Source organism: Bubalus kerabau, chromosome 1 (assembly GCF_029407905.1).
Source record: "Bubalus kerabau isolate K-KA32 ecotype Philippines breed swamp buffalo chromosome 1, PCC_UOA_SB_1v2, whole genome shotgun sequence".
Taxonomy (NCBI): Eukaryota; Metazoa; Chordata; class Mammalia; order Artiodactyla; family Bovidae; genus Bubalus; species Bubalus kerabau.
The window spans coordinates 199,580,745-199,591,539 of NC_073624.1; the positions used below are offsets into that span (position 1 = coordinate 199,580,745).

At 43.1% G+C, this 10,795-nt stretch overlaps 1 protein-coding gene across 13 annotated transcripts in view; it reads right to left on the reverse strand.

The window, feature by feature from the left end:
- Positions 1–10,795, reverse strand: part of SNX24 (sorting nexin 24) — a 171,107-nt gene that overhangs the window by 129,576 nt on the left and 30,736 nt on the right. The window lies entirely within an intron of this gene.

Here is a 10,795-nt window from a genome sequence, read left to right on the forward strand (position 1 = left end):
TATTGTCACTGAAAAAATGCAAGCAAAACAAAGTTAAAATTCCCTCATTTTCCCCTCTCTACATTATCCTCCCTAGAGGTAACTATGATTATCATGTTGGTATATTTGTACCTGAAAAAATAAAGCTGACTTTTTTTTTTCCCCCACAGTTTCATACTATATATAGCTTTTTGACAACTTCTTTTTTAAATTTAACTTGCTTTTATTATTATTATTATTTAACACTATTCTACAGAGAGTTCTTAAAGTTACCTACCCATCAGTATTTTTTAAAACAGACTATGTTAATGTTCAAATAAGTAAGCACTTTAAAGTCAACATTCCTGAACAATTCCAAACGGGAAAAAGAAAAAATATCGTCAGGCAAAAAGTGTTGGGTAAGGTTTTATAAGGTCAAAAAGACTTGATACATAAATCCGCAATTTAAAAAAGCAATTTGGAACTTCTCTGGTAGTCCAGTAGTTAAGATTTTGAGCTCCAATTTAGGGGTTCTGGGTTCAATCCCTGAGCAGGGAAGAAGATCCACATGCTGCAACTAAGACCCGGCACAGCCAAATGAACTTAAAAAGGAAAAAGGCAATTTATCGAACAATAATTATATTTTGTCTGAAGGGCATATATACCTATTACCTCTGAGAGATGAACGAAAGGGAAGAAAAGAGGCTTTTAGTTTCTATTTCATACCCTTCTGCTGTGTTTTATAACTCTTACTGGAAGTTATTGAAGGGATAAAAGTTTTAACTAATAATGTTTTTGAACAGGTTAAAAAAAGATTATGATTATATTCACTGCACATCTAGGGCACATTTCCTTAAAAACAATCAATTTTAGTCAAAGAGAGGATAACATCAGGGCCTTAATTGTTAAAAGCCCCTCTATGGGCAAACCTCTTCTTTACACGAGAAAGAATGATGGAGTTAGGAAAATCTCCATTTTGCCACCATTACAGAAAAAGTTACTCAGGCAAGAATCATCAGTGGGTGCTGAATCAGGGAGGAACCCTCGAGAGGAAGAGAACATTTATGTAATCATAAAGTGGCTCTTCAAATGTTACTTATTAATTACAAAAGCAAAAACAGTAAATCTACAACAGTAAAACCCAACAAAACCTAACCAAGTGCTCAAAACAATCATCATCAATTGGGGCAAAAATACCAAGCGCCTCTGAATGTGAAATCCTACCAAGGACACAATGACATGAATGGGGATTTCCAGGCTGAAATCCATGACCTGAGTCTACCCATATAGGAGCCAGTGGACAAAACTAAAGGATGGTCTATTTGAACTGTCTTTTATAAAAGCAACAATTCATGAAAGACAAAGAAAGACTGAGAGAATTCCAGGTTAAAGGGGACTGAAAAGACATGACAGCTAAATAAAACGCTTATCTGGACTCTGTACCAGCAGGAATAAAATGCTCTAAAGCATCGGTCCCCAATCTTTTTGGCTCCAGGGACCGGTTTTGTGGAAGCCAATTCTTCCACAGACCAAGGTGGGAGTGGTTTCAGGATGACTCTTGCACATTACATTTATTGCACACTTTATTTCTATTATTATTACATCAGCTCCACCTCAGATCATCAGGGATTAGGTCCTGGAAACTGGGGCCCTCTACTCTAAAGGATATCATTCAGACAACTGACAAGCTTGTGATACAGCCTACCAGATAATCCTGGGTCAATGTTACATTTCCTGATTTGACAATGTCACTGTGGTTATGTTAAGACAGGTATAAAGTATACAGTCTACTCGCAAATGGTTCAGAAAGAAAAACTATGTATATTAAGAGAGGAAGGCAGGGAAGAAAATCAAGCAAAACTGGCAAAATGTTTAAAACTGGTAAATCTGGTTAGAAAGCAATGAGACTTCATTGTATTATTCTTGCAACTTTCTGTAATTTGAAACTATTTCAAAATAAAATTTAAAATACATTTCCTCTGGTCCCATTACCTCTATGACCTGCCCTTTCTCTGTTTAATGTGCTGATACTGAATAACAGGTGTCAAGGAACTGCAGGGGGTGGGGAGTTGTATGGGTGCGAAGACTGGACAGCATCTCTGTGAGGGGTCTGTGTTCAATCTCATCTGTCAGAACCTTCCTCTTAGTCTCACCTGACATATCGTACAGTCTCTATTGCTTACTCTGTATTATTAAAGTTTGTTGTTGTTTAGTCGCTAAGTCACGTCCAAACTCTTTTGCGACCCCAAGGACTATAGCCCGCCAGGCTCCTCTGTCCATGGGATTTCCATTTCCTTCTCCAGGGGATCTTGCCAACACAGGGATCGAAGCTGCATCTCTTGCATTGGCAGGTGGGTTTTTTACCACTGAGTCACCAGGGAAGCCCTATGAAAGTTTAAGATGAGTCAGCTGCAGCTGGACTGCAAGTACTGAGCACAGACGTTACTGTGGAGAGAAATGGATTGTCTGATGAATGTTTTGTCAGCTGAGGGCCCAACAAGGACCTGACGTACAGCACATGGTGTGCCAGCCTGGATGGGAGAGGAGTTTCGGGGAGAACAGATACATGTATAAGTATGGCTGAGTCTCTTCACTCTTCACCTGAAACCATCACAACATTATTAATCAGCTGTATCCCAATATAAAATAAAAAGTTAAAAAAAAAACGGAGGGTAATTCAACATCACAATAAGTAGAAAGAAGATTCATAATTCATATCAACTGATGTTCTCCTACATGAACCCAAGGAAAAGTTACAAAATGTATTTCACATCTGAGATGTCCAAATTCTAATTTCATAAGTTAAAATGGACTCAGATACTCAATTGAATAAATCAAACCATGTCATTAATACTCTGACACTAAATCTGCTCCCTCTACACAACCAATGAGATTACCACAGAAAATATTTATCAATCTATCCAGGCAAAGTTCTAACATAAGAATCAATGATATGACAATCTTGGGTAATACATTTCTGACAGTTCTGAAAGCCTACTGGATGCATTAACTCCTTAACGTAATGCACAAACATTAACAGAAGTTCAGAGAGTTATGGCAAAAAAAAGAACCATCTCTAAAGGAAAAAAAAAAATGTACTATTCAGGAAGATATGCCATTTGTTCATTTCAAGACTCATCAAGAAATTGGGCTAGATACTAACCATATAGGAACAAATACAGAAAGATGCTATGACATTAACAAGACTGCTTAACAAAAGAGGAAATCAAATATACAGAAATACAACTTAGAGAGCCATTTCATTACTGACAGGAAGGTCACCTGGAATTGTGATTTAGAGTAAATGATCTCTCAGCCTTTCTCGGGGTCACGGATGTGAAAATCTGCAGACCTCCATGGAAACATACATACATATAATGTGCAAGATTTTATGTGCAGTTTCAAGATGAGGAAATCTCACTGAGGGACAGTTACCTCCTATCTTTTGAAACATAGATGCGCTAGCTAATTTAGCTCCACTGATAAAGAATCTGCCTGCAAGGCAGGAGACCCTGGTTCGATCCCTGGGTCAGGAAGATACCCTTGAGAAGGGATAGGCTACCCACTCCAGTATTCTCGGGTTTCCCTTGTGGCTCAGCTGGTAAAGAATCTGCCTCCAATGTGGGAGACCTGGGTTTGAGTCCTGGGTTGGGAAGATCCCCTGGAGAAGGGAATGGCAACCACTCCAGTATTCTGGCCCAGAGAATTCCATGGACTGTATAGTCTACATGGTCGCAAAGAGTTGGCCACGACCGAGTGGCTTTCACTTTCACAACTGATCCTGCACAAACCTTGGTAGCCTATCTGACTCTCCCTCTTGCCTCTATACTTCCTGCTTTGCACACCATCCCTTCCTCTCTGCTCACCTATCCCCTCCTATACCATGTTCCCCTGTCTCTGTGCCCAGTCTTCCCCAATTCCTCACCCCCTCCCATTTCTCCCTTACATCTTCCACTGCCTTACCTGGTCCAGATATGGAAATAAAATATTATCTTTGAGTAATTTAACTAAAGTTTTATGTTATTGTTCATAATTTTTTAATTATTTTAATTGGAGACTCGTTACAATATTGTAGTGGTTTTTGCCATACATTGACATGAATCAGCCATGGGTGTATAATTTTAAAAGCCAGTGAGCCCCAAATTTTATATTTACAGAGACTGAGATTAGAAGGGGGAGGCGGGGGAAAAAGAGATGAAGGGAGGAAAAATCAGTGTTTTCTAACTTAAAAAAGAAAAGTTGTTTTATATCTGCCTGTTACTTTATGTCTCTGTACTTTCCCCCAGCAGGCCCACACTAGCAGAAAGTGCCTGCACCCACTGCCTGTGACAATCAAGAGGTTTTGGGAAGATAGACAGCCCTGAGCACCCACAGCGGGACCAGAACATAGGGCCTATAGAGGAGAGCATGCTTCTTCCACGCCGGACCAGGGGGCTGGGCATCGTCTACAACCAGGGCCTGGCAGAAGCTGAGGTGGCACCGAGCCCAGCCTCCAGGAATTGGTGGGTGCATCTAATCTACTTCTCCAGGGACTGGCACTGTCCATCACTCCGCCATATACTCTAAGTCATGACAGAACAGCACTGCAGAAAAAAGGTGAGCAGACAGGGGATTATGTGAGGAGGAAGACTAAGTTTAGTCACACTCAGCTACAGTTCTTCAACAAAGTCATAATCCCTCTATTGTGGGAAGTATTTGAAGGTAAATTACTTCACAATTAGACCAATTTTTCATGTTCTTAAGGCAAAATCCGTGGAGGTACCACTACCCATCTTTCATTTATTATACGCTCCCTCTGGGGCCTCCCAGGTGGCACCAGTGGTAAAGAACCTGCCTGCCAGTGCAGGAGATGTACAAGACGTGGGATTGATCCCTGGGCTGGGCAGGTCCCCTGGAGGAGGGCATGGCCACTCGCTCCAGTATCCTTGCCTGAAGAATCCCTTGGACAGAGGAACCTGGCAAGCTACAGTCAATGGGGCTGCAAAGAGTTGGACATGACTGAAGCGACGTAGCACATGTGCATGCCTTCCGTATAAATACAGGCACCACATAAATACAGAGGATGAGATAGTTGAGTTGGCATCACCAACTCAATGGACATGAGTTTGAGCAAACTCCAGGAGACAGTGAAGGACAGGGAAGCCTGGCGTGATGCACTCCATAGAGTCACAAAGAGTCGGACACAACTGAGAGACTGAACCACCACCACCAGATACAGAGGTATAGGTAGAGATATATTTGTACACAATCATAACTTAATTTCATCCTCAAAATAACCATATGATGTAGTTATATAAACCCCACTCTGTAGATGAGCAAGCTGGAGCTTTAGCACAAATCGCCGAAAGTCAAACACAGTCAGAAAGATGGAATCTGAACACAGCTCTCTGACTGAGAGCGCTAAGCCTGAGATTCTCAGCTTCTCACCCTCCCCTGTGCCTGTGCATCTCCTGGGGATCTTGTGAGGATGCACGGTGACTCCCCTAGGTCTGGCATGGGGCCCAAGAGTACATTTCTAACAAACTCCCAGGCCTGCTGCTGCTCCATGGACCATATGCAGAGTAGCAAGGGGGTTAAAGAAACAGTTACATTTACTGGACTGATTCCATCCTACAGCTGTGACTTCTAAAAGTTGAGACTGCTGCCGGCCACACATGTCTAAAGAGTTAACCGCTTTAAAGAGAAAAACAAGCATGTTTGACCTCTATGAAACTGTGCAGGGAATTTTTTTTTCTTTATAATTCAGAAAACACAAGCTTGTAACCTAAAACCAATTTTTAATGAAATAAAATGCATTGCCAATGTTTTGTGTGTGCACTCCTGTTGTTTTCAGCCAGAAGAGTTTCTTTGGGGTCCTACGCCCAAACCAGATGCATTCTGTGTTTCTACCAGGAAGCCATCAGAATCTATTAAAATTACTGTACGCTGATAGCAGCGGGGACATGACAAATCGCAGGCCAAGAGTCAGATACCGCAGAATGTATTTCGGGGCTTTGGGGGCAGGCCCATTTGCAACCAAATGATATTGTGCGAGGCTGGCATGCTCAGTGCATGACAAACGGATGCAATTTCAGCCCTGTCTGCGGGTCAGGGGAGATTTCTCTGATGCTGCTTGGGGTTGGTTTACAGAATTGTGCAGAGTTCCCAGATTTGAATCGCTTGGGGCTTGAGAGGGCTTCCCTTGACAAGCTACAAATAATTACACTCTACTCTTTCCATTGTACTCTATTATTTTGCCCCCTTATCTCCAGGATTTGAGCTTTTGCGAACAAGCAAGGTTGGCTTCTATTCTGACCACAGCGCAACACAACATTGTTCTTCTTTTCTGATATGATAAATAAAACAAGGCCCAGCAGACTAAACATTTTTTATCAGTCCCATTTTCCACTTTTAGAGGCAAAATTCAACTTTGGGCTCAGTTGGAAAGGGTGAGCTGGAAAAGCAGACAGGCCGCTTTCTGCAACCCTCACTTAAGGATGGGTTCCCGCAACCAGGTTATTGCAAAAGCTCATATGAAAAATGGGCGACTGACAGATGAAGAGCACATGAGCTGCAGCTTTTACAAAGTTTCTACTTCCTGTTCCCCTCCCCCTTGTCTCCAGCTCCATCCTAACAGCTCTTACTCAGATATTCAAAATAAAAAAGTTTTCCCAACTTGGGATGCAATTAGAACCAAGCTGCCCTGTCGGTGGCATGCTTCTCAGAAACACCAGAGACTCTACATCCAAGCCTATTTCACTTGTGAAAGATTTCAGAGCATAACACCCACCTTCAGGTGGCTCCTAAGGATGATATGCTGATTGTTGCTCCACATATTTTAATTAAGTAAATGTGAAGCTTTATGCCTCCCGAGAAATCTGTACGAGGGCAAGAAGCAACAGTTAGAACTGGATATGGAACAACATACTGGTTCTAAATCGGGAAAGGAGTATGTCAAGGCTGTATATTGTCACCCTACTTATTTAACTTATATGCAGAGTACATCATTTGAAATGCTGGGCCGGATGAAAGATAAACTGGAATCAAGATTGCCGGGAGAATATAAATAACCTCAGATATGCAGATGACACCACCCTTATAGAAGAAAGTGAAGAAGAACTAAAGAGCCTCTTGATGAAAGTGAAAGAAGAGAGTGGAAAAGCTGGCTTAAAAATCAACATTCAGAACACTAAGATCATGGCATCCAGTCCCATCACTTCATGGCAAATAGATGGGGAAACAATGGAAACAGTGAGTGACTTTATTTTCTTGGGCTCCAAAATCACAGCAGATGGTGACTGCAGCCATGAAATTAAAAGACACTTGCTCCTTGGAAGAAAAGCTATGACCAATCTAGATGGCATACTAAGAAGCTAAGACATTACTTTGCCGACAAAGGTCCGTCTAGTCAAGGCTATGGTTTTTCCAGTAGTCATGTACGGATGTGAGAGACCAACCCAGACAGTATGTGAGATGATCAACCTAGACAGCATATTAAAAAGCAGAGACATCACTTTGCCAATAAAGGTTCATCTAGTCAAAGCTACAGTTTTTCCAGTAGTCAGGTATGTATGTGAGAGTTGGACCATAAAGAAGGCTGAGCACCAAAGAATTGATGCTTTTGAACTGTGGTGATGGAGAAGATTCTTGAGAGTCCCTTGGACTACAAGGAGATCCAACCAGTTAATCCTAAAGGAAATCAGTCCTGAATATTCATTAATTGGAAGGACTGATGCTGAAGCTGAAACTCTAGTACTTTGGCCACCTGATGCAAAGAACTGACTTGTTGGAAAAGACCCTGATGCTGGGCAAGATTGAAGGCAGGAGGAGAAGGGAACGACAAAGGACGAAGTAGTTAGATGGCATCCCCAACTCAATGGACATGAGTTTGAGTAAACTCCGGGAGTTGGTGATGGACAGGGAGGCCTGACGTGCTGCAGTCCAAGGGGTCACAAAGAGTCGGACACGACTAAAACTGAACGGATGCCTTCATATTTTTCGAAAGGAAAATACAAGACTGAAGGAGGTGGTGTTTTGTTTAAACTCCAACCTCGAGAAACATTTCATAAGGTTCTAATTCCTAGAAAAGTTTATTTTAAAAAATCTATAATGATGGCTAACACTGACACAGAGTAATCTGAACATCCTCTTTTAAACTTCGTTAGGCCTTAAGTATAGGTCAGCCCTTCACACGTACTTTTGCAACAACACTATGACACGAGTACAGAATTTCATATAATAAAGACTGTCATTTACTATCCCCATTTTAGAGACCAGGAAACGGAGGCATGGAAAGGTAAAGTAACTTGCTCTGTGAGTCATAGCAACTAAGTGGTTGCAGCTGGGAACTGAGCCGAAGAGTGACTTGAGCTGCCTTGAATACAGCTTCCTAGTTTCACAGCTCCAGCTACCCAAGGCCAGCTCAAATACAAGCATGACATAACCGTACCTGAGCAGAAACTAAGAGCCTGGAAAGCACTCAGCTTGACCATATAGACAAATAATGGTGAGATTAAATTCTCACCAGTAGTTGAAATGAATATCTTGACTTCTACTCTCCAAACCTGCCTTGTCTAGTATGGCACCACTCAAACTGCTACTGGACATCTGAAACGTGACTTGTCCCAAGGGAGGCATCCTCTAAGTGTAAAACACATCTGATTTAGAGAACTACTACAAAACATAAACTATCTCATTAATAATTTTATAGTGATGATGAGTTAAATACTATTTGGATTTACTGGGCTAAATAAAATTTATTACAATTCACCTCACCCGTTTCTTGTCACTTTTAAAAATACGTCTACTAGAAAATTTTAAATCCTATGTAGTTTGCGTTATATTTCTATTAGATGATGTGCTCTCTACTCACAGTGCCGATCTTTGCACGGCTGAGTCATCTGCACAAGTTGGTCAAAAGAAAAGCAACTCCAAGAACAGCAGTCTGCCTGGCAGGAAGCCCCCTTCCCATCCTCTCTCCCACTTTCAGAATCCTCAGGCTCTCACACCAATGCCCCACCCCTCGCCCTTGAAGTTCTGATTTAGAAAGGGCCTTGATCTGACCCTGCTTTCCTTCTTATCGCTGGGCTTTCTCTCCCTCCTTTCACTGTCAGAGCACCTGGACGGGCCCACCCTCCATTTTTCGCACCCTGTCTCCAACTTCCCCAATTCACTGCAGCCCGACTTCCAACCCCCACGCTGAAACGGCTCCTTGAAGGTTCCTCATCCTCACTTTGTCCTCCTGACCTCTCTGTTCACTCTAGAACAACCGCCGGGCCCCCAACCACACAGCAGGCCTTCCTACCCATGCGCTGCCACTGGGCTGACAACCAATCAGGAACTTGGAAGAGAGGGCCGGAAACCTATGTATCAAGCTCTGTGACCAAAAAAGGGCATGGCACCAACCTCCCCCTCAAAATACCATTCTCCCACCACTGGTCCCAAGGAGGATGCTCTCTCACTATCCAGGAATTCTTTGGCTCATGGCAGCTGTGCTGTGCATGGATCCTCCCTGGTGGACCGTGATTCGCCGTAGGTTCCTGTAAGCAGATAGGGTAGGGGGCCCCCTGCAGAAAGAGAACCAGGCATGGCTTGCCTTTTTTTTTTTTTTGGCCACAGCATGTAGGATCTTAGTTCCCAAACCAGGTATCAAACACACACACCCCACAGTGAAAGCGTAGAGTCTTAACCACTGGACATTCAGGGAAGTCCCTGGCATGACTTTCTTGACATTAGAGAAACCATTCTGGCCTCAGCCATTTCGTGATCCAAGGCTGGCCAAGATTCTTGTCCTTGAACATGTTTATCAATGATCATAAGGGGAGTGAGAGAAAGCAGAAACAAAGGAAAAGCCATCAAGAAACAATAGTTCAGCAATTAGAGTCCCAGTTCCTCATTAAGGGATACACATCACAATCTGATACAGTCTTAGAGCTCTGCAGGAACTAACACTCCCACCACGTGGAGGATGGAATGATGGCCTTGACCCTCCTGACCTCGATCCACTAAAGCTTGGACTCTGTGGACTTTCACCCCAATTCTATGTGAATTCTCTGCTCAAGCCCCTTTATGAACACACACGTATTCTCAGCTGAAAACTTCCCCAATTTTGCTGTCCAGGGAGACATTGCTTTGGGAAAGATTCCTGGTGTTCTCCTAACTTGCTGCGAGCCAATAAATCCTTCCTTTTCCATATCTGTGGTTTGGCTGTATCTGTTGGCTCAACATCCACCAAGACGCAAACCCAGTTTTCAGGTAACAGCCCTCTCCCCTTGCCTTTCCTGTCCAGAACCACATTGAGCCTCAGGCATCATCCAAGCGGTGGACATGTGTGAAGCCACCTTCAGGGCCCAGCCTACAGACTTGCAGACACAGTCGAAGGAATAAGAAGCCAACTCTGGGGCAAAGGTGAAAGTCTCATCTCTGGCTCCTAGGAGGAAGTGAAACTGGAACTGGTTCAGAAAGGGAAAACACAAGCGAAGCAACTGCAGGTGGGAAAGTGGGGTAGGCTTCCTGCAGACTGACGAACATGAGATTCAGAGGCGTGAGAAGCCCAGGTCCTCCAGCAACAGAGGGCTTGGCGTACATTCAGACATGTAGGGCAGAGAGTGCCAAGTGAAGAGACCAGAGGTGGGGGATGCTACATTTTATTCTTGTATTTTCCTTTTTCTCTTAGTTACCCATCCCAGACAGTTTCTCAAGACCACTGTTCTGGAATCTCTCATGTCCACTTCACAGTACCGCCCAATCCAAACCTTCATCTGGTCATTTCTCCAACCCCCCACCCTAGCCTGGCCCACCACAATAGTCCCATGTGTGCATGCTAAGTTGCTTCAGCCGTGTCTGACTCTGTAACCCT